The 24,697-nt window shown below is 46.7% G+C and overlaps 1 long non-coding RNA gene across 24 annotated transcripts in view; it reads right to left on the minus strand.

Moving 5' to 3' along the window:
* Positions 1 to 12,910: 12,910 nt before the first annotated feature.
* Positions 12,911 to 24,697, minus strand: part of LOC111095807 — a 167,399-nt gene continuing 155,612 nt past the window's right edge. For 22 of the 24 annotated variants that reach the window (XR_005359174.1, XR_005359173.1, XR_005359163.1 and 19 more), the window contains 3 exons: positions 14,518 to 14,652; positions 13,587 to 13,861; positions 12,911 to 13,210 (listed from right to left, as the gene is read on the minus strand). This is a non-coding gene — a long non-coding RNA (uncharacterized LOC111095807). Of the gene's footprint in view, positions 13,211 to 13,470; positions 13,862 to 14,517; positions 14,653 to 24,697 lie in introns of those variants that run through there. The other 2 variants (XR_005359158.1, XR_005359156.1) reach the window with 2 other exon arrangements.

Raw genomic sequence — 24,697 nt, forward strand, 5'->3', positions numbered from 1 at the left:
GGTCTGCAAATTAAGCTAACAAAATGCAGATTAACAGAAGAAGGCATGCAAATCTTATTGATGTTAATATTTTTACATGCATGGAGCTTCACGGAAAAGAAGTGAAAACCCAAAGAAGTGGTTAAGTCCAGGGGCTTACATACCATTTTAACAAAGGGCAATACAGGGACACCTGGGCGGCTCAAGTGGTTGAGTGTCTGCCTTAGGTTGTGATCCTGGAGTTCTGGGATCGAGTCCCGCATTCGGGCTCCCTGCATGGAGCCTGCTTCTCCCTCTGCCTGTGTCTCTGCCTCTCTCTCTGGGTCGCTCATGAATAAATAAATAAATAAATAAATAAATCTTTAAAACAAAGCAAAGGGCAATACATTGGGAGAAGAGACTAGACAAAGGAAAGGGGGGCGGTTTGAGCTTCTGGGGTGGTAAACTGTGCGACGGTGACTAGGAAGTGCACTCTTCTGTTGTACTTTAAAGCCATAGTATGGCTTCAAACTCTGTCTTCTCTGGCCGTGAGTCCAGCGGACAAAGGCGGTGTGGTAGGACAGTGCACGGGCTCTACGATGAGACCCATCTGGCTTGGAATCCTGGCTCTGCCACTTGTTCATTCTGTCATCTTGGACAGATCACTTAAACTCTCTAAGCCTCAATTTCTCCACCTGCAAACTGGAAATATAATGCCTCTTTTGCATGTTATGGTGGGAAGTAATAAAAAAAAAAACATGAGCAAACTGAGTTGGTATAAACTAGCATTTTCTTTCTTGCACCATCCATGCAATCTTTCAATAAGCACCTACTGCACCCTTGCACGGTCCCAGGCACCGGGCTAGGAGCTGGCTCACAGCATCGCCACCGTCTGTAGTGCATGAGCTGGGTCTTTGCTTGCTCAGCATCTGATGGGCCGGCATTGTGATTTCCCTTTTGTGAACCACCCCTCCGTCACCTGCTGTTCAAATGGTTCCACTGTGGCTAACCCTCCACTCTGTTCCCCATCGCTGAACCCCTCACCTCCCCCCAAAACCCCGCCAACACCATTCAGAAGATTCATCTCCCTGGCCACAGAGATTATTTCTGGGATGGGCTCATGGTCCAGACCAGCTCTGTGCAAATCAGCCCTGAGGCTTTCACTGGAGCTATTGAGAAAGAAGTGTTGCTTTTCCATGGAGGTTGATCAGCTGGTCAAATGGAGCCCTGGATCTGCTGAGGGAGGTCTCTGCCATCTGACCGGGAGACAAAGCCCGAGAATAAAGATGACACAGACAGCTGAGAGACAAAGAGGGAAAGATTCCTAATAGCCTCATTTAAGCACCCAGACCCAGCCACACCAGCACTGAGCTGGGTTTCTGATACTTGCAAATAAAATAATCCTGATTAACATATTGTTCTTAAAATGACTAACATTCGAGGAGTTTTTACACTGCACCAGGCATTGTGCCAAATGATTTACAGGCATCATCTTATTTCATCCTCACAATAATCTTATGAGGTGGGTGTAGTAGGTTGAGTACGTGTCCCCTCCCAAAATATATGTCAACCCAGAGCCTCACAATGTGACCTTATTTGGAAGTGGGGTTTTGCAGATGTAATGAGTTAAGATGAGGTCATCCTGGATTAGGGTGAGCCCTAAATTGAATAGCTGACGTCTTTGTTTAAAAAAAAAAAAAAAGAAGAAGAAGAAGAAGAAGAAGACATACAGAGAGAGAAGAATGTCATATTAAGGCAGAGGCAGAGATTGGAACGATGTACCTACAAGCCAAGGAACACCAAGGATTACCGGGTGCCACCAGAACTAGGACAAGGCAAGGGAGAAATTCTTTCCTAGAGCCTTCAGAGAGAGCAGACCCTGGCCAACACCTTGATTTCAGACTGCTCGTCTCCAGAACTATAGAGAGAATACGCTTAGGATGTCTTCCACCACGGTTTGCTTAAGCAGTCCTAAGAAGCGAATACAGGAGATAGTGATCACTATTATTGTTGGAGTGAGAAAATTCAGGCTGAAGAAGTTAAGTAACTCTCCTGAGGTCTTGTAGCTCATCTAACCAAAGGCAGGATTCGACCCCAAGCAGACGCCAGAGCTCTCCTAATCATTAAATGTTACACAGCAGGCACATAAAAACCCTAGTTTCTTTCCTTCTGGGATCATGTTTCCTTGCTCTTTGCATCCTCCTTGCCGGAGCTTGGTGTCTGGCATTTAGTAGGTGTTTAATAATCATTTCATGAATTAAAATCACTGAGAGCCCTTACTGAGCAGGCAAAGAAGATGAGAAAGCCCTTGACCTCCAAGGGTTGCAGTCTACACTGGCTACAGAAGGAACACATGCTTGGGGCTGAGAGAGCTTAAAAATAAGCCATGGAAGAGCTCTGAGACCGGAGAACACTCGCAGCTGAGCCAAAAGGATGCTTTTTCACAAAAGAGATTGACCTTGACTTGGGTCCTGAGGAACGCAGGAAAGAAATGGCAAAAGACTGATAACCAAGGAGAACGGTGTCAGCAGAGGCGTGGAGGGAGGACTTAGCACGATACACCTGGAGCACAGTATTCACTCTGGGGATAGGTGGGTGATGGGCTGGGGAGCATCAGGTGGGGCCAGATCATCAAGGATCTGGCAGGAACTTAGATGCGAACTGGTAGGAGGTTCCTATGGGCTCTTGGCAGAGGCAGTTACTGCTAGAAACAGAAATGACTTCCCCAGCCACCTGCAGCCACCTGCAGCCACCTGCAGCGAACAGAGCCATGCCTTGTTCTAGCCAGTGGGCTATAGGTCTGAGTATCCTCTCTGGCTGAAGCATTAGGAGAGCAGATCTCCTAGTTTCTCTTCATTCTTCGTGACAAGCGTGGCATGTGAAGTAAAGATGGTGCCTTCGCCAGATCTGAGCTGCTTGGATCACTGAGGACAGCTGTCCTAGAGGGTCATGCATATTTTTGTGAACAAGAAACAAATCTGTATATGCTAATTAGGCCACTGAGATGAGGGGCTTTAGTTACTAGGGTGTAAGTCTAGCCTCTCCTGACTAATACAAGGCCCCTAGTGGCCAAAGAGAGCAGGGCTGGGGCGCCTGGTGACTCAGTTGGTTAAGCATCTGCCTTCAGCTCAGGTCATGATCCCAGGGTCCTGTGTTGAGCTACCTGCTCAGTGGAGTCTGCTTCTCCCTCTCCCCTGTCCCTCCCCTTTCTTATGCTCTCTCGCTATCTCTGTATGTCTCTCTCTCAAATAGATAAATAAAATCTTTTTTTTTTTTTTTAAAGGGAGAGAGAGGGATACCTGGGTGGCTCAGCGGTTGAGCATCTGCCTTTGGCTCAGGGCGTGATCCTGGAGTCCTGGGATCGAGTCCCACATCGGGCTCCCTGCATGGAGCCTGCTTCTCCCTCTGCCTGTGTCTCTGCCTCTTTCTCTCTGTGTGTCTGTCAAGAATAAATAAATAAAATCTTTAAAAAAGGGTGGGGGAGAGAGCAGGAGGCTGAGGGGACTCAGTCAGGGACAGGGTGGTGAGAAAGAAACGGTCAGGAGAGAGATGTTTAGAGATGCTAACAGAGAGTAGGATGAAGTAGAAGAAGGTATTAAAGGGGCCGAGGAGTTGAGTAAGGGGCCACTGGCTGAGAGAGGCCAGACCAGGGCTGAGTGGGGAGGAAACCTGGATCTGATGGCAACTGAGTGACTCCAGTTTTGTCGAGCTGGTGAAGAAATTCTGAAGGAAGGTCAGGAAGCAGTGGGAAGTGTGGGAGCAGGTGAACAGGTGAGCGACACACCCTTCTCCGGGCCTGTCTCTGATAACACCGGCCACCCCTGCTCCGTGGGCCAGCTGGTGACAGCAGGAATCTCTCAGGCAGCCTTCTCTTCTTGTCCCAAGGTCAACAGCGGCAACCCTGAAGGCCTCGCTAGATGTGATTTCATTCTGTTACCACCGCAGCCCTGGCGAGCAGTTCTCATTATCCAGGTTTACAGAGAAAGAAATGGGCTCAGAGGAGGGGAAGCCACACATGGCCAGTCGGTGCCAGCTGGGGCTGGATGGGCCAAAGATGGCCAGAGCTCTGACTCCCAGAGCGGAAGCTGGTTCCCCTCAGGGCTCCTCTTGGACACAGATGCGGCCACATCCCCCGGGAGTCCCCCAAATCTGGAGCCGGCCTGGGAAGGGTGAAGACATTGCCTTCTGGTGGCATTCACCACCAAGGGAGCTCTTGTTTCGGGAGCACTTGCTGCCTCCAAAGCCCTGAGGCTATCGAGGACTTTGTCACCACACCCCAGGGGCAGCCAGCACCGTTCAATCACATCAACATACCCAGACTGCCCCTCAAATATACTTAGTCAAACACTCCTTGAAAATATATACATAGTAAAACATTTCCTGCCCCTTTGAATCAAGTCATGACCCTATCACTAAGTTCTGAGCTATGAGATAATAAGCAAAAATTTTTGAATGAGATTTGTAAGAAAGTTTCTCAAAAGGGAGATGAAGAGGGGATCCCTTGGTGGCTCAGCGGTTTGGCACCTGCCTTTGGCCCAGGGCGCAGTCCTGGAGTCCTGGATCGAGTCGCGGATCGAGTCCCAGATCGAGTGCTGCATCGGGCTCCTGGCATGGAGCCTGCTTCTCCCTCTGCCTGTGTCTCTGCCTCTCTCTCTCTCTCTCTCTCTCTCTATATATATATATATATATATATATATATATCCACTGATATAATGAATAAATAAATAAATAAATAATTCTTTTTTTTTAAAAAAGGGAGATGAACAATTGGTACAGGCCCTTTTACCCTATACTCTTCCTCCTACTTCCTGCCTGGAACTCAGACTTGATGCCTGAAGCTCCTGCAGACACAGTAGACCATGAAGTTAAAGAAAGCCACATGTTAAGGAGAGTCAAGCAGAAGAACATAAGAAGCCTGAGTCTCTGATGTCCCTTGGTACTGCCCTAGCAGCCCCAGAAGGCCCAACCTTGGACTTTTGTGTGAAAGAACAAGCTCCTAATGGAAGTTAGTGTCTATAGTCAAGTCTTAGTAGCAGCCAGACATAATCCAACATTTGTTATGGTGGCTGGTTCAGCCACTACCCCAGGCTCCGCTTCTTTAACTGTGAAGCAACAACAATCAGATCTGCCTGACGGCATTTCAAATTGGGAGAGAAATCATGGACTTTCAACAAACTATGGGAGAACTTTTAAAATAATAATCCAGAAGGGGGGAAGATCTGATACAAACCCAGAAGTCTTGAAATAAAGAATTGATCACTTTAACCTCATCAAAATGAAAAAATTTTCTTTGTGGCAAGAATAATCTATACCTGTCAAGATAGGCTAGTTATGCTGCGGCAAGAAAAAAGCCGAAGTCTTAGTAGCATAAAACAACAAAGGATTCTTTCTTGCCCACACTCTATGTTTTCCTGTAGACTGGTCAGAGTCTCTGCTCCCGTGTTGTCACTACTGCCACCTTTACTTTGGGTTCCTCAGCTGGAGGCACAGCCATCATCTGCTGATGCCAATTACCATGGCAGCAGGAAAGAGAACGTGAAAGGCGCTGGCAATTCAAACTTCAGCCCAGAATGACAAACATGCTTCTACCCATATTTAATTGGCCAAAGCAAGTCATACAGCTACCCCTGGTCAACAGGGTGGGCAATCAAATACTTTCTCAGGGAGGAATCCTGCATATTTATGAGAAGGAATATGCAAAAGCAACTGGCTTAACCCACTGGAAACAGTTGTAGGCATTCATATTGCAGACAAAGAGCTAATTTCTCTGATAAATAAAAAGCACCTATAAATCATCAAGAAAATGACCACATCCAGTAGAAAAAAATGGGCAAAATATATGAACATTTTACAGAAAAGAGAATTAAAGATGCTTTCAATCACTCATAATAAGAAAACTGCAAATTAAAATCACACATTTTTCATCCATCAGATTGGTGAAAGTGTGGGCAAACAGAAACAGGCATGCTCATACATTGCTGATGGGCAGTGAATTGGTATAAATTCTATGGAAGGCAATTTGGTGTGATGTGCCAAGATTTAAAGTTCACCTTTTGATAAGGTTCTTCTACTTTTAGAAGTGTATCCTACAGATGAGCTCAACATAAGGGAAATGGTATTTTTTCAAGATTTTATTTATTTGAGAGAGAGACAGAGAGAACACACATGAGCAAGGGGGAGAGGCAGAGGGAGAAGGAGAAGCAGACTTCTCACATAGCAGGGAGCCCAACTTGGGGCTCGATCCCAGGACCCTGAGACCATGACCTGAGCTGAAGGCAGATGTACCCAGGTGCCAGGAAATGGTATTTTTTCAAGGCTTTTCATTGCATTGCTAGTAATAACAAATGACTGGGGGAGAACTAAATAAATGCCTTTTAATAGGAAATTGATTAAGTAAATTATTTAAATTAAATTATTTCTTCCAAGGAAGGTCCACACATTTATAAAAAGAATAAAAAGTTCCTTTTGCAATGATATGGAATAAGATTTAATGTTAGATGAATAAAGAAAGGTGCTGAACAGTGTGTGTTATATGTCACTGTGTAAAAAAAAGGAAGAACACATATTCATAATTGCTAGAAATGTCCCCCTAAAATACACTTAAACTGGGAAATATTGGTTGACTCTGAGGAAAGAATAGGAATTCTCCTGTACTTTTTAGACTGTGAAATAATATGGAAATGTATTTATTGTTTACTCTAACAATAAAAATTAAAATTAAAAGAAGAGAGAGATGACCTAGCAGTTCCAGTCCCAGGTATATACTCTAAAGAAATAAGAGCATACACCCACGCAGAAATTTGTGCCTGAATATTCGTAGCAGCATTATTAATAATAGCAAAAGATAGAAATGACCCTAATGTCTGTCAACTGATGAAGGTATAAATAAAATATGGTATATCCATACAACAGATTATAATTCAGCCATAAAAAGGAATGAATTCCTCTCAAATCAATCAATGTGATACATCACATCTATAAAAGAAAGGATAGAAACCATATGATCATTTTAATAGATGCAGAAAAAGCATTTGACAAAGTTCAACATCCATTCATGATAAAAGCCCTCGACAAAGTAGGTTTAGAAGGAGCATACCTCGGCATAATAAAGACCTTATATGAAAAACCCACAGCAAATATCATATTCAATAGGGAAAAACTGAGAGCTTCCCCCCTAAGGTCAGGAACAAGGTAAGGATGTCCACTCTCACCACTTCTATTCACCATAGTACTAGAAGCCATAGCCAAGCAGGCAACAAAAATAAAAGCATCCAAATTGGTAAGGAAAAAGTGAAGCATTCACCATTTGCAGATGACATGATACCATACAGAGAAAACCCAAAGACTCCACCAAAAAACCACTAGAATAAATGAATTCAGTAAGATCTCAGGATACAAAATCGATATGCAGAAATCTGTTGCTATACACTAATAATGAAGCAGCAGAAAGAAATTAAGAAAATAACCCCATTCACACTTGTACCAAAAATGATAAGATACCTAGGAATAAATCTAACCAAAGAGGTAAAAGACTTGTACTTTGAAAACTTATAAAACATTGATGAAAGGAATTAAAGATGACACAAAGAAATGGAAAGACGTTCCATGTTCATGAATTAGAAGAACAAATATTGTTAAAATGTCTATACTACCCAAAGCAATCTACACATTTAATGTAATCCCTATCAAAATACCAACAGTATTTTTCACAGAACTAGAATAATCCAAAATTTATATGGAACCGCAAAGGACCCTGAATAGCCAAAGCAGTTTTAGAAAAGAAAAACAAAGCTAGAAGTACTATAGTTCCAAAGCTCAAGTTATATCACAAAGCTGTAATAGTTAAAACAATATGGTACTGGCACAAAAATAGACACATGGATCAACAAAACAGAATAGAAAACCCAGAAATAAACCTGCAACTATATGGTCAATTAATCTTCAACAAAGCAGGAAAGAAAATCCAATGGGAAAAAGACAATCCCTTCAACAAATGGTGCTGGGAAATCTGGACAGCTATATGCAAAAGAATGAAACTGGACCACTTTCTTACACCATACACAAAAATAAACTCAAAATGGATTAAAAACCTAACTGTGAGACCTGGAGCCATGAAAAGTCCTAGAAGAGAACACAGGCAATAATTTCTTTGACGTCAGCCGTAGCAATATCTTTCTAGATATGTCTCCTGAGACAAAGTAAATAAAAGCAAAAAATAAACTACTTTAGAATAAAAAGTTTCTGTACAGCAAAGGAAACAAATCAATAAAACTAAAAGGCAACCTACAGAATGGGAGAAGATAGTTGCAAATGCCATATCCAATAAAGGATTACTATCCAAAATACATAAAGAACTTATACAACTCAACACCCAAAAAGCAAATAATCCAATTAAAAATGGGCAGGGATGCCTGGGTGGCTCCGTTGACCAAATCTTGATTTTGGCTCAGGTCATGATCAGGATGGTGAGGCGAGCCCTGTGTCAGGCTCCACACTCAACAGGGAGACCTGCTTCTCTCTCTTTCTCCCTCTCCCTCTGCCCCTTCCCACTGTTTGCACTCACTTGCTTTCTCTCTCCCTCTTTCTCTTTCTCTCAAATAAATAATCTTTTTAAAAAAGAAAAATAAATAAAAATGGGCAGAAGACATGAACAGGTATTTCCCCAAAGAAGACGTACAGGTGGCCCTCAGACACATGAAAAGATGCTCAACATCACTCATCATCAGGGAAATGTAAATCAAAACTGAGATATATCACCTCACACCTGTCAGAATGGCTAAAATCAAACACAAGAAACAACAGGTGTTGGCGAGGATGTGAACAAAAAGGAACACTCATGCACTGTTGGTGGGAATGCAAACTGTAGCCACCACTGTGGAAAACAGTATGGAGGTTCCTCAAAACCTTAAAAATAGAACTACACTGTGACCCATTAATCATATCACTGGATAATAACCCCAAAAATACAAAAACATTAATTCAAATGGATACAGGCACACCTATGTTTATGGCAACATTATTTACAATAGCCAAGATATGGAAATAGCCCAAGTGTTCATCAGTTGATGAATGGATAAAGAAGATACAGTATATATATATATATATATATATATATATATATATATATATATATACACACACATTACATATATACAATGGAATATTATTCATCCATAAAAAATAAAATCTTGCCATTTGCTATGATATGGATGGAGCTAGAGAGTATAATGCTAAAAGAAATAAGTCAGAGAAAGACAAATACCATATGATTTCACCCATATGTGGAATTTAAGAAACAAAAGAGCAAAGGAAGAAAGAGAGAGAGAGACAAACCAAGAAACAGATTCTTAATGATGGCGAACAAACTGATGGTCATGGGGGTGGGGGTAAGGTGGGGGATGGGTAAAACAGATGATGGGAATTTAAAAAAAAAGAAATTAATTATTGATCCATCCTACAACCTGGATGAATTTTGAAAACATTATGCTAAGGGAAGGGAGTCAAACACAAAATAGCCACATATTGTATGATTCTATTTAAATGAAACATCTAGAATAGGCAAATCTATAGAAACAAGAAGTAGATTAGTAGTTACCTGGGCTAGGGAGCAGGTTTGAGGGGGAAATGGTTATGACTGCTAATGGGTACCATGTTTCCTTGTGGAGTGATGGAAATATTCTATAACTGATTGTGGTGATGTTTGCAAAACTTTGTGAATATACTAAGAACCATTGGATTGCACACTTCAAATGGGCAAGTTGTATGCTGTGTAAGATCTCAATAAACCTGTTTTTTAAAACAAGAAGGGGGATCAAAAAAAAAAAAAAAAAGGCCCATGAGGCAATGCCTGAGGACACACGTCACTAGATGCATGACTCACTTGTCAGGCTCTGTTGAAAGAGTTCATTCATAAAACTTCAAAAGAAAGCCCACAGGGCAGCTGTCAGCCTGGGTCCCCCAAGTGTAGTCTTCCATGCAGGTAGCTTCCTTGGGGAAGAGATCCCTGGACAAGCCATGGTGGAAAGAGAGAAACAGGGAAGGAGAAAGGCCAAGCCAAAGGTAAGTGAGCTGGTTACTGGTGGCGGCAAATGAAGCTCAGTCCTGCCAAGGATCCCCTGCAAACAATACAAAACCCACCAGGACAAGGGATGAGAGGGAACACCGGAGCAGGTAGCAAGCGGAGCCAGCTACCACGAGGCCACATCTGCCATGGCCACCAGAGGTGCCACAGCAGCACAACAACGGGCTGAGAGCTGAGGATGGCACTGGGCAGCCCGCCAGCCCCTCTGGAGCCCCTCTTCTTGCTCTACAGAGCTCTCCCTGCTACACGGTTCTCAGCTCGGAGAGCCTCAACATCATTTCCAAAACCCAAAGCCATCCTCAAACAGCAAATACCTGCTGCCTTTGTGGATTCTCAAAGGCTTTGGCTGAAGACCACTGAATGCACCAGATGTTTTGTTTTTTGTTTTTTTGTTTTTTTAAACAGGAGGCATCCAGAGCCAAGCCTGGCACACAGGGACCCATCAGGCTGTGGGCTGCTGTCAAGGTCAACGGCGAGGAGTGACTGTACAGCAAGGCGTCTGGTTGCTATAAAAGAGCCCTGATGGCAGTGCCCAGAAGGAGTCTAAGAGGGGCCCTGAGTCACCGTGGCGTTGCTAGGATAGGTGTGCTGCCTCAGATGTGGGGATGTTTTCATGGGGCAACAGGCATTCAAATGTAGAGCACGATCATGTAGGCAGAGTGGCCCATACCCAGCGTGAGGGGAAGGTAACCTGCACGGGTCTCTCCTCAGAGAGCAAATACTCAGGCCTCTCCCCAGCCCATCCCTCCCGCCCCCACCAGCACCCAGGCACACACCCATGCTGGTTCCATGGCACTTCCCAGTGTCTTGAAGGAAACCTGGAGCTGACTCCATCCCCGTCACCAGGATGCCCAGGAGACAAGAGCTGGAGCTCCTCATGCCACAGCCACCTGTCCCTCAGTGCACAATGTCCGGGGATGCCTGCCTACCCCCCACCCATCCTTGTGGCAGGGGAGACCGCCTTGTGAAGCAGGGGGCACATTCCTATGAACCAAGCTTCCCCTGAGGCTCAGACCAAAGTGCTGAGACAGAAGGGGACTGACCGAGGCCCCAGCTGATGTCACGGCCCCCGTGGGGATGGGGGGCTTCTTAGGACACAGCAGTTTCTCAGAGTGTTGCTCCAAGCAGCACAGCCCTAACTACCCCCAGCCTGAGCCCAAGGAACGGATGCTATCATCACCCTGTCACTCTTCATCTGCCAGCCACCCTTGGCTCCACGCTGGGTCTTAGGGTAAGGGTCCCCCTTACCTCTAAAACCTAGAACCACCTTCTTCTCACCTGGCTAATGTTGAACAACTCTAAGGTGGGGTGGGGCTGCTTTTCCCCAACACTCCATCATGGCAAGCCTGGATCGCTCCTCTTCTGAACTAATGGAGAAGGTGATGTAGAGACAGATGCAGATGTGGGAGTGATGTGGCCACAAGCCAAGGAACACCTGGAGCCACCAGGAGGTGGAGGAGGCAAGCGATGACCCTGCCCTACAGTGTTGAGGGGAGCATGGCTCAGCCAACACTTTACTTTCAGACCTCTGGTCTCCTTACTGTGACAGATTTTGTTTCTGTTGTTTTAAGGCACCTGGTGTGTGGTAACGTGCTATGGCAGTCCCAGGAAACTACGACAGTCCCTTAATAAAGACCTTCCCACCCCAGATAAAAAGTGCTCCTACACATGAGCGCAGCGAGCCAGTGAGACAGGCACACAGATCATTCGAAGCCTCACTGCCCAAACTAAAGCTCGTTAAGTCCCTCACAGTTCTGGGGAGCACATGAAGACACCCGCCAAACATGGCCCACCTCCTGGAATGTGAACTTACTCAAAGGTTCTCAGGAGGAAGTTGAGTTAACTGGTAAGTAATTTAAAACAAAGAGGCACATGTTGTAGAGCAGAAGGCCAAGGCGTCTGAATTTTTTCAGATAAGAAAGTTGCTTCGAGGGAAAGCTGTGGTGGTTTTGGGGCTCCGCTCCTAGACGCCCCTACGATCACTACGACCTTGGGATGTCCATCTTCACCCCTAGGGACAGAGATTTCACCCCAGAAGGAAATCCAGAGGGACAGGACGTGATTCTGCAGCCATCACATGAGGAGGCTCAGCTCCTGGAAGCTGCTGGACTTCCCAAAAGCTGTTCCTCAGCCCTGGAGGCTCTCGGGGTGAGCCCTGGGGTGAGGCGGGTCTGGTGGTGGACCAAGGCAAATAAGAGCTCATCGGACTCCCCGCCCTGATCCCACGCTCCTGAGCAGACCACTTAACCTTGTGGTGGCAAAAGAGACTCTTAACCAGAGAGGAAACAAACCGAGGGTTGCTGGAGGGGCCGGGCGTGGGGGGACGGGGTAACCGGGTGATGGGCGTGGAGGGGGGCAGGTGATGGGAGGAGCACGGGGTGTCTATGCAACTGATGAATCACCGAACTCTACCTCTGAAACCAATAACGCACTATATGTTAATTAACTGAATTTAAATAAACATTAAAAAAAAAAACCCACCACCTTGCAGTGCCTAGTGGTCTGGTCTACTAAAGGAGCCCAGCCCCCAGCCCTGGCGGGCCTAGGGTAGCCTGAGCCTCCAGCAAGGTGCTCCCCACTCCACCAGGACAGGGCCAGGAGACCCCGCAGCAGGGAAACTGTGCCTTCCTAGGGCGGTGGAGGAGACAAGTTCTCTTGGATTGGGAGAAGCCAATAAGCCCCCTTTCCAACACAGGTGTCTGCAAGACTTTGGGGGCTCTGAGCCCCCACTCAGACCCCAAGGACTCAGAGCAAACCGAGGGCGGGGCCCCCCCACCGGCTCCTCCTGCCAGGCCTGCATTGGGAGGGAGGCCACTTGGAAGTCGCACCAGGCTCTGGAGTTCATGAATGTTGACAACTGAAGAGTGGGAGTCCTCAGGGTGGTTTATTGGTGTTAATGTGATGTGGGCAGGATTAGCGACTCCCCAGATTGTTCTCTGGAAAATACAGCAAACGAAGGCAGAACGGGTCTCCTCCTCCCTCCTGCCACTCAACTCAGGATTTGATTCTAAGTGTCTTCCTGGGATCCCTGGGTGGCTCAGCAGTTTGGCACCTGCCTTCGTCCCAGGGCGTGGTCCTGGAGTCCCGGGATCGGATCGAGTCCCACATCAGGCTTCCTGCATGGAACCTGCTTCTCCCTCTGCCTGTGTCTCTGCTTCTCTCTCTCTGTGTCTCTCATGAATAAATAAATAAAATATTAAAAAAATAAAATAAAAGTGTCTTCCCAGGGATGAGACCTGCAAGAAGAGCCTGTTGCCCCAGTGCCTGTAGTGGGGAGAAGCGAGGGCGCAGGGAGAGAGCACTGGTCCTCTCTGCCCTGCCTCCCTGCCTTTCCCACTGGAAGCTGGAGGTGCCCCAGCATACCTGCCCCTCCCCCCAAGCCTGAGCCCCAGAAGCTTCCTCCGCTGCCCCTCTCTCCCTCACTCCCCATCCTTCAGGCACAGGTCCCTCTGCGCTTCCCTGTCTCTCTCTGGCAGAGGACCCTTTGATTATTTTTGCTACCCGGGCAGGTGGGGGCTAACTCTCCCACACACCCCCCAGGGGCTACCTCTCTGATCCAAGAGTCTCCTTCGTGGCTCTGGAAGCTGCATGGCTCTCAGATCAAAAGCCAGACCAGAGAGGAAGGGCCTCTGGGGGCCTGGCCTGGCCTGCATTCCTCTGGCCCCAGCACAAAGACAGAGGCGGCTGTCATGTGGAGAGCTGGGGGGCAGCGAGGGGCCTGTGAGGTCATCCAGCTCTCTCAGGGGCTCAAGGATAGCCGCTTGCTCTCTCGCTCACTCTCTCGCTCGCTCTCTCGCTCGCTCAGAGACTCCAGACAGGCCCCTGGGAGACAAATGTTTTCATGCTGCTGGTAGTCTGGCCATTGCTTTCCTTGTCCTTCCTGTATTTGAAGACTTTCTAGGCAGGCATTGCCTCTTGCCCCTCCTGCAGGGTCCCAAGGTCCCAGCCTGTCCCCCTTCTTACTACAGGGTCTCCTCAGCCCCTTGCTTACCCCATGGCTCCCCCTTTACCTCCATTATGTTACCCAGTCTCCTGATGGGCCACACAGCCTGTCTCCTCTGAGCACGACCCTCTTCATCTCACTCTTGGCCCTCTGGTGGAGGACACCCCGGCCTCTCCTAGAGGTCACACTCCAAGCCTGCTCAGGCTGTGCCAGGAGGAGGCCTCTCCGTGGAGGGGTGTCTGTGTGTGCGCAGGTGTGCAAATGCAAGCCAGGGCTGTGTGCACATGTCTGGTGGCTTGTGCTCCCCAATGCGTGTATTTGGCCTTTGCTTTCTAGATATGGGAGGCTAATCCCCGAGGGAAGTTTCCAGAATCCAGCCATGCTGGGCCTCAGGCCCATCTGCACCACGTGTATGATGGCCACCAGGAACTGAACAGTAGTAACCACTGCCTGGGTAGCTAAGCTTGGGCTTTAGGTGCACTATTTACTACTTCTAAAAGCCCAACACTTTACAGATAAGAAACAGTGGCTGTACCTGAAGGTAACAGAAAGCAACCAGCCGGCTTGGAAGCTGCCCCAGGTTTGTCTGAGTCCGCAGCTCCCGGTCAAGTACGTCTGCGTGGGGCAGTGAGCAGAGTGTCCATGGATGGTTTCTTTCCAATTCCTCCCACTAAAAAAAAAAAAAAAAAAATTTAACTTTTTCAGAAGATTTCAGAAGCTGGTATAATGAACCCCCATGTACCATCACCCAGCTTCAAAACTTATCAACATTTTGCTAATCTCGTTTCATCTCTTCTCCCAGACACAGAATTTTTTTTCCTGCTGTATATTAAAGCAAATCTCAGACATCATTTCATTTCACCTGCAAAGACTTCAATCTGTATCTCTAGCAGATAAGGACTTCTCTTCCTTTCCCCTAATTACCATACCATTAACACGCCTAACAAAATTTGCAATGGCTCCTCAGTATTATCTAATACTCAATCTGTGTTTTCCCAGTTGCCTCAGAAATGGCTTTTTATAGTTGGTTTGTTCAAATCAGGATGTAAATGAGGCTGGTCCATTGCATTTGGCCCATGTGTCCTGAGCCCTCTGAGTCATTAACTGTCCCCTCCCTCCCCCAGACCTGGTGTCCCATAGGAAGTCCCACATTCTGACCCACCCTCTACCCCTCTACCCACCTCTACCCACCATTCTACCCCATCCTCACCATGTTTAATATGCTCTTCGATCCCAGAGAGAAAGTGTCTCAAAAGTATAAAATAGATCACACTGCTCCCCTGACTCCCTCTGTGGCTCCCTATTGCCCTGGAAAGAAAATCCATGTTTCTTTCTTGGCCCACAGGAACCCATCATGTAATTTGGCTCTGGATTCCATCTCGGGTTTCACCTCCTTCCCTCTGCCTCCTCCTGCTCCAGTCCTGCAGACTACCTTTCCCTGCTTTGACACCTTGGGGCCCAGTGCAGACCTGTTTCCCTCTCACTAGACCACTCCTCCCTCAGCTCCACCACTGTGGCCATCCTGCCACCCACCCACCCTGAAGCCCTCTCCCCAGAGGCCCACCCTGGCCACCCTCCCCAGTGGCCCCCGTCTCAATCTTTTTTGTGTGACCACTCCACTTCTCAGAATCTGCATTTCCTTCTGCTATTTGTCTGTTTCCTTGATTTCCAGAAACAGAATGCAGGCTTTCGGAGGGCAGGGCTGTGTAGGGCTCGGAACATAGTTAGATGCTCAAGTATTTGATAATTGATGGGACAAATGGGAGGGAGGGAAGCAGAGAGAAGAGGTTTATCTTCTAAAGATTTCGCAGCCTGGCTGGAGAGGCAGGAAAACAATGAGAATGCAAGCCCTTTTGATCAATCAATCAATACCTATTAAGCACCGACTAATGACCTCCACACTTTTCCAGGCATGGAGGGGGTATCTTGGGTGTTACCTGCACTCAGTTCAAGGATAACGGAATGCACTCCCTCTGTCGGGGTGGGAATTCACTTAAGGCTTCATGAACTGATCCTCCATCAGCAAAACCCCTCAGCCTCCCGTAGTGTCCTGGGGCCCCAAAAGATGCCTGGGAGGCAGGCAGGGCCAATGTGATGATTCTCCCCATTTCAGAGATAAGGCCGTTGAGACTCAGCTATTTGCCGGGGTCCTGTGGCCAACAGGGGACAGGTCGCGACACTGCCCTTCCCTACTGGGCCGGCAGGTGTGGTAGGAGCACAGGAGGGAGGCAGGGGGCAGAGACCACCTGGGCAAAGGGCAGGTGGACACAGGAGCAGAGGTCAGGGAAGGTGACTTGGGAGGCCAGAACGTGCTCCCAGCCCAGAACTGTGGACTCCGTGGGGAGAGACTCTCCATCAGCCCTGCCCCATCAGGTGGGGTATCTCAGTATCTGGCCTGGGGTCCGGAGCCTAAGGGAGAAGGCAGGAGAGCCCCCAGTGCCAGGCCCCGAGCTGCAGCCTCTGGGAGCTCCACGCACTGAATCTTGGGCTCCTTACTTTATGGCTTATTTTAATTTAGACAAAAGACTCACTTCGCCCTTTATGATCCCATCCAGTGGAGCTTTTTGTCTTTTTACCAGAGCTTTCTGTTTTTACTGTTTTGATCTCTACTGTTTTATTAAGTAATCCTTTTGCTTTTTACCCCTGATCTCATTTACTTTTTTTTTCTCTCTTGCTTTTAAATGCAAACAGAGAGGCAAGCAGTATCCTCAAGGTGAGGCCATGAGGGAGCCTAATGAGACCTGGGACCCCGGAGGACGAGCCCTGGCTCCAGAAGTGGTCTCCCAGAAAAGACTAGTGTTCCCATTTTAAAATGACTTGTTTCAGGGCACCTGGATGGCTCAGTGGTTGAGCGTCTACCTTTGGCTCAAGGTGGTGAACCCGGGGTCCTGGGATCGAGTCTTGCACAGACTCCCAGCAGGGAGCCTACTTCTCCCTCTGCCTGTGTCTCTGCCTCTCTGTGTGTCTCTGCCTATCTCTGTGTGTCTCTCATGAATAAATAAATAAATCCTTAAAAAAATTTTTACATAAATGGTTTCACGCTATCAATTCCTTTCCGGTTCTTAAAATTCTTCCCTCTGGGCTGCTTGCAAGATCTCCCCCAGTTGCTGAACAGAGATGCAGTTCGTTACCTCTGACTGCGGGTGGCATGCCATCGTGCGACAATGCCACAGGCTCTTTATGCCGCCCCCACTGAAGGACACGGCGCTGGCTCAGATCGTGACCACGACTGACACCTGCCCGCACGTGTCCACCATGCACCGACGGGAGACCCTGCGGAGCCCTACCCCCCAGTGTGTGAGTGGCAGCAATGGGGCACCAGACCCTCAGTACCCAGGCCACCCAACTTCTCCGTGCCCAGTTTACACCTTCCACCAGTAGGAACTGAAGGCCTTCCCTTTCCCGCCTCCTCACTAGTCTCTGATAGAATTCCGATTTTCTTATTTTTGCCAGTCCGAGGGGGTAAGATGATACCTTATTTTAATTTGTGTTAAGGAAATTAAGTAACTCTTTATGTAGCTATTAGCTCTTCAAATGGCCACTTCTATGAATGGCCTGTTTATATCCCTGTTTCCTTTCTTCTTTTAGAAACTTGTGTTTTTCTTTTCTTTTTTCTTTAAGATTTTAATCTATTTATTCATAAGAGACAGACAGAGAGGCAGAGACACAGGCAAAGGGAGATGCAGGCTTCCCGCAGGGAGCCCGATGCAGAACCCGATCCCAGGACCCCAGGATCACGACTTGAGCCAAAGGCAGACGCTCAACCACTGAGCCACCCAGGCATCCCGATACTTGTGTTTTTCTTAGGGATTTGCAGTTCTTTGTATATGCTGGATATAAACCTTTGTCAGTTTTAGACTTCCAAAAATATCTACTCCCAGTCTGTTGCTCCTCTGTTAACTTTGCTTATACCGTTGTGGGTTTTTTTAAACAAAAATCTCTAATGTGGATGTGACCAAATCTATTTATTTTGTTCCTTATGGTTTGTGTCTGGTTATTTTTTAAATTGTTTTCAAAGAAATGCTCACTTTCAGCTTCACAAGTTATTTTTAATACATTTTCTTTCATTTGTGTTTATAATTTTACTTTTCACATGTAGGACTCTCTCTACTTGGGAATTTTTAAAAATCTAGTGTTAAGCACCAACCCAACTTAATTCATTTCCAAAGAAGTGAACCATTTTTTTCTGGTGACTTTTACAAAATCACTCATTCTCTCACCGATATGTGACGCTATCTCTCTCATAGGGAGTCCCCTTGTGGTTTTTTATTTAGACTTATTTTAATTCAGTTTATTTATGTGTGACTAGGTCTGCTTCTGGCCCTTTATTCTGTTCCTTTTGCTTATTTGTCTGTCCCTATGCCAATAACACACTGCTTTTATTATTACGCTTTTATTGTAATCAGTTTGATTATCAGCAGAACAAGTTGTTTCTTTGTTGCTTCTTTTTTAATTGGATTAGCTATTTGTGGATCTCGATTCTTCGATAGAAATTTTATACTCACTTTGTTTAATTCCCCAAAATTCCTTCTGGAATTTAATTGAATGTAGAAATTAATTTGGGGCTAATAGACATCTTTCCAAAATTAAGTCATTCCAAACATGGATAAAGTATTTCTCTTTATTTAGGTCTTTCATTTAACGATTTTTGTAAAGTTTAATGCTTCCCCCCCTTTGTGGTCTTGGGCCTTTGTTGTTAATGCCTGAGGCCTTTGTGATTTTCAGTGCTATTATCAGATACAGGTCTACTATCCTCTCCGGGATCCTGGGAGGGGCCTAGAAATGTGTCTGTGCTGTTGCAAAATCGCAAAAGTAGAGTATTTTAACCACAGTTGGTCCAGACTTCGTTATCTCAATCCCAACTTCCCCTCCACGGCAACACGGGGGTGCGGATATCTTTCCCAGTTCGTGTCTTCATTTTCTTCAGATGCATACCCAGTAGTGGAATTACTGGATCGTGGGGTGGTTCTATTATTAACTTTTTGAGGAACTCCATAATGATTTCCACAGTGGCTGCACCAGTTTGCATTCCCACCGGCAGGGCATGAGGGTTCATTTTCCTCCACATCCTATTAGTCTGCTCAGGCCTTCTTTTTCTTTTGTGTCGATTTCAGCATATTTTCCAGAAATGTGTACATTTCATATAGGTCAACTGTAGATAACTTTATATACATGTATATTGTTCTAATAGTATTTTTAGAAAGATTTTATGTATCTATTCGTGAGAGAGGTAGAGACATAGGCAAAGGGAGAAGCAGGCTCCATGCAGGGAGTCCGATATGGGACTCGATCCCGGGACTCCAGGATCACACCCTGAGCCAAAGGCAGCCCCTTAACCGCTGAGCCACCCAGGCATCCCTCTAATAGTATTTTTATATTTAAAAATCTTAGTTCTACTTCACGATCTTTTTCTCCCTACCCCTGGTAGAGACCCTTGGCTCTTGCTTACCTAACTCTGATGCTCTGCAGAGTTAGATTAATCCTGTAGTTTAAAATCTGCTCGTATTTGCTTGGTATGTATTTTACCGGTCTTTTAAAGGATGTTCATTTTGCCTTTTCAAGGAAATTCTTGTCTTTAGTACTCATTTATACCGTTTTTTATTCTTGGCATCATTTTTTATTTCATTGATTTCTGCTTTTTTAAAAAAGATTTTATTTATTTGACAGAGAGAGAGAGCGCACGCGCACAAGCAGGGGGAGAGGCAGAGGGAAAGGGAGAAGCAGGATCCCCACTGACCAGGGAGCCCGACATGGGGCTCAATCCCAGGAGCCTGGGATCATGACCTCAGCCGAAGGCAGATGCTTAACCTACTGAGCCACCCAGGCTCTCCTCTTTAATTCCTATTCTAATCTTACTTTCTTCTTGATTATATGGGCTTTCTCTATTGCTTGTTTTTTTTTTTTCACCTTCTGATTTGCATAGATGACTCGTTTGTTTTCAGCTCTTCTTGTTTTCTGATAGATGTATTTAAAGCTATAAATTTTCCTCGTGGGACTGCTTTAACTGTAGTACATAAATTGTGATATGCAGAGCTTTCTTTGATATTTAATCCTAAGTAATTCATCATTTCCCTTAAGATTTTCTCTTTAGTCCAAGGGCTATTCAGTAGTATGTTTTTATTTTTCTCACATGTGGGACATTTGGGCTATTTTGGTTTTCGTTTTTTTAAGATTCTATTTATTTGAGAGAGGAAGAGGGAGCACAAACAGGGGGAGGGCAGAGGGAGAAGCAGATTCCCTGCTGAGCAGGGAGCCCGATGTGGGGCTCAATTCCAGGACTCTGAGATCATGACCTGAGTGGAAGGAGGGTGCTTAACCAACTGAGCCACCCAGGTGCCCCTGGCTATTTTGGTTTGGTTTGGTTTTGGTCTCTTCCCACCCCTAGTCTCTCCTGACTGCTGTCATGTTGAGATGATCTGGATTTTAGTTCCAGATTGTGCCACAGATTCATCATTTATTCAAGCAACAATAAAATCCAATAAATTATTCTTCAATCTTATTTTTCTCATCTTACATGTGCTTCTTAAGATCCACTTTTTTTTAATTGTTGGAATACATTCTGCATACCTCTTTATGCCTGAGGATGTCTTTATTTTGCCCTCATATTTAAATAAATATTTAGCTACATATAGATTTCAGTGGTTTCTAGATATCACTTGTCATCTCATTGTCTGATTCCTCCTTATTGGTAGGTGATCTGCATGGAAGTTTTCTCCCTCGGATGCACTTACATGTCTCCCTAATGTGTCTGTGAATGGCATTTTTCTTTTTTCTATTGTTTAGCACTGTCTTAGCCCCCTCCCCTCTGAAAGTGTATTTGTCCCTTTAATTTGGGGGCAAAGTCACTGTCTCTTCCAACATTTTCTCCTTTCTATGTACTCTTTTATCTTTTTTCTTCTCTAGGATAGACACCTATTTGTGGCTGTATTGCCATCTTCCATATCTTACTGTTCTCACAGTGTTTCTCTCTATTCCTGGGAGAGAGCCCTGAGACTTATTTATCCTCGTATGCTCCACAGAGTTGGGTTTGGTTGACTTGAATGTCTAACTGGGCTGGGAGGAAGTAGAGCTTCAGCCTCAGTAGTCCCTTCCCTTGGCTCTGACAAGAGTAAGGGAGTAGTTCCCACTCATCCTCCTCCCCACGGGCCAGCCCAATGCTGGTGGAGGAGTCACAAGATGCTGCCACTGTGCCCATCTCTCCATTGTCAAGAGAAGCTAGGGTAGGACAACAACACGGATCCTCACCAGGCTACACGGCTAGAGCAGACTTTAAAAGTTTGCAGAGGGCTTTCTCACCCTCTGTCTCTTATCATGACAGCTCTTTGAAGTGAGGCTGAATTGGCGATCTAGCAAGGACCATCCTCTACTACCTCATGCAACTGTATTGTGGTTACATGAGTGTACATGCGCAGACATGCATTCACATGCGGACATGCATGAGGTGTTTAAATGTCCAAGGTGCAAGCCTTCCTAGGCACATGAAGTCAGTGTGAATGCCATATGCAGGGGGAGCTGGGCCCCCATGGTTCCCGACTCTGTTGCTGGGGAGTACTATCCACCCCCATAATCTGCTGTCTGGTCCTTGTCAAGTACCCTCTCCACCCTCACCCAACCTTCCCCTCCAGAAGAGGTCCTCCTCCTGGGCTGAGATCTCCAACAGGCCCTTGGTGCCAGCAGAGCTCTGTGGGCAGCCACCAAATCCCACAGAATCTGTCCTGCTCACACTGCTCCGCCCTCTCTTCCTCAACGGAAGAGGCTGTGCTGGGCCCCTGCCCACTGCTCCACCCTCTCTTCCTCAATGCAGAGGGCAGGAAGTTCACCTTGGATCTGACCTGCATCTCGACTAAAGAAACAGCCCCTCTTCTCCATCTGAACTCAACTGGAGCTGTCATCTCTGGCTAGTCCAGGATGACCCTTTGCTCATCAGGGGGAACAAGGCACATTCCCCTCTACCTACAGGTGGTGTTTGGGGGAAGTCTCTCTTCCCTCTATTCTCTCTCTATTCTAACAGAGCCCTAATCCACCAGCCACAGTAGCAAGTGGGGAGTCAGGGCCGCCTTCACTGCTGTCAATTTTCCAGCTGGGCTTATCTGCGCCTTCACATGGTGTTCTCTTGTCAGAGGAGCCAGGGGCTGTGTGCGACAATCAGGCTAAATAAATGCTGCCTCCTCATCCACCTACCCTCAATTCCCTGTCCTTTTGCTGAGGACAGCGGAGCATCTCCCTGGCTTCCACAGAAGATGTTGGTATATTGTCACCTGGCCTTATTTGATTGGTGTCTTACTCCAAATGCCTGGGGCCATCTCTCCATAGAGAGAAGGGGGTGGGAGGAGAGAAAGAAAGAAGATAAAGTCTCCCTTTCCCCCTTTGCTGCCTGACCTGCTGGTTCTGGAGAGGTGTGGGTGGGGAAACAGAACTGTAGGGAGCAGGGTGGGAGATGGCACAGTTGAGGTCAGGGAGGCATTAAAAGGAGAACCACAGGGACCAGGAGTTTTGAGGACTGTCAACCTAGGATCGAGGTTCCCAGACGTTGATTCCTAAATCTTCTCCAGACATCCTGTGACCATCCTCCAAATGCCATCATGGCCCACGGTGGCCTCTCCAAGCTCCAGTAGTAGGAGTTGGTAAGACAAGCTTTGTATTCTCTCTCAGACAGGAGAAAATGTGTCCCAGTGGCCCTAATGGTGAACGTTTGGTGCTACCATATCTGAGGTCCTGGATTCTGGTCCCCCAGGGACATCTGTGGCTTTTATGAACATGAATGGAACACACCAGATCCTAGAACCATCAGACAAATAAGTACCTTGGTGCCAAGGAGTCCTGGAAGAAGACTGTGGCTCTGTCCATGTGAGAGCCCTTCTCCATGCCTGGAACAACAGCCCCCAAATTGGCTAACTCCTTATAAAGTCATTGGCACCATCCCATTGTCTTACTCAATGTTTTCCACAGTCCTATGAGACAGCTAGTGTTCTTTTCAACTCCCCAGATAAGGAAGCTGAGGCTCAGATGGCCAGGCGGCTTTCTCAAGGTAACAACCAGCAAGCAGTAGAGCCAAGACTCAGAACTGGATCTCCTGGCGGTGGAGCCAATCATCCCACCGTATTCCAGCTAGAACCCACGGTAGCCCAAACGGTGGCCACTCTTGAGTTGTGAGCTGCTCAACTTGCAAGGCACGTCAAGAGCAAGACAATCAGGAGTGAGGAAGTCCATCCGGCCTCCTCAAATATGTGTTCTCTGGTACTTTTGTTTTCCTTGCCAGGTAGCCGTGAACTGAACCGGCTCATGTTAGACATGGTCCCCAGTGATCAGAAGCTGCAGCACGAATTCTTACGAATTCTTACGCACACTTACAATCAACTGACTCCTGCAACCATGTGCTCCAGCATTACCTCTCTCACCTCCACCTACATCTTCTGGGAATCTATTCAAATCTAGTCAACAGAGCAGCAAGGAGAAGAGGATAAACCTACATCAACACTGTATTTCTCTTCGTCTCTCTCCTTGTGAAAACAAAAGAGAAACCGTGCAAAGCCTCATCCAATATTCACTAGGAGTCAGCCTGACATGATCCCAGGAAAATAAGTCCTTTTCAAAGCCATAGTTTCGCGGCATCCTCTCCCACGACTGAGCAGTCAGAGCAGGCCGCGTGTAGGGCTCCGAGGCTGGCAGAGGCATTCGGCGGTAAGGCTTAATTATGATTCATGGAGTTGCGTTGTGGAGATGGTTTAAAGCCACTTAATTAGTGTAGGAATATACCGCCATAATTATCCTGAAATATGACCTAATTAACCTATGGAAAAGCCAGGCCCACTGCTCGGGAATGCCGGAGACATTAGTAGTCTATTAATATACTCAGTCTGCTCTCAAGCCCAGCACTGGAGGTCCACAGGGCTGGGGGGCACAGACAGAGGAGAATAGGGTTTGCCATGAAGGGTGATGATGTTTAAAGTGTGTGAAGCGGGCCAGGAAAGGAGAAGAGAATGATATTTACTGAGCACCTATTATGAGCCAAGCAGGGTTTTAAACCATATCTAATTTCATCTTCAAAACAATCCTTTAGGATAGATATTAAAGTTCAGAGACGTTCGTTACCTGATCAAGGTCACACAGCCAGGAAATAGCTGAAATGGAATTCATTCCCTAGTCAGGCTGCCCGAAAGGCCATGCTCTTCCTGTTATTACTTACTGCCCCTGGCAGACACAAAAGACTAGGAGAAGTGGACAAAATAAAGAAAAGAGGCCCTTTCAACTCTAAGGAGGTCCCTCTCCCTCTGACAGTTTTATTATTTTTTTTAATTTTTATTTATTTATGATAGTCACACAGAGAGAGAGAGAGAGGCAGAGACATAGGCAGAGGGAGAAGCAGGCTCCATGCACCGGGAGCCCGATGTGGGATTCGATCCCGGGTCTCCAGGATCGCGCCCCGGGCCAAAGGCAGGCGCTAAACCGCTGCGCCACCCAGGGATCCCGACAGTTTTATTTTTAAAGATTTATTTATTTGACACAGAGAAAGTGTAAGCAGAGGGAACAGCAGGCAGAGAGAGAAGCAGACTCCCCGCTGAGCAGGGAGCCCCACGGGGGGGGGGGGGGGGGCGGGCTCGACCCCAGGACCCTGGGATCATAACCTGAGCTGAAGGCAGATGTTTCACTGACTGAGCCACCCAGGTGCCCCTCCCTCTGACAGTTTAGAAAAATGGAATCAGGGGTATCCCTGG

This window comes from Canis lupus, chromosome 5 (assembly GCF_011100685.1).
Source record: "Canis lupus familiaris isolate Mischka breed German Shepherd chromosome 5, alternate assembly UU_Cfam_GSD_1.0, whole genome shotgun sequence".
NCBI classification, from domain to species: Eukaryota; Metazoa; Chordata; class Mammalia; order Carnivora; family Canidae; genus Canis; species Canis lupus.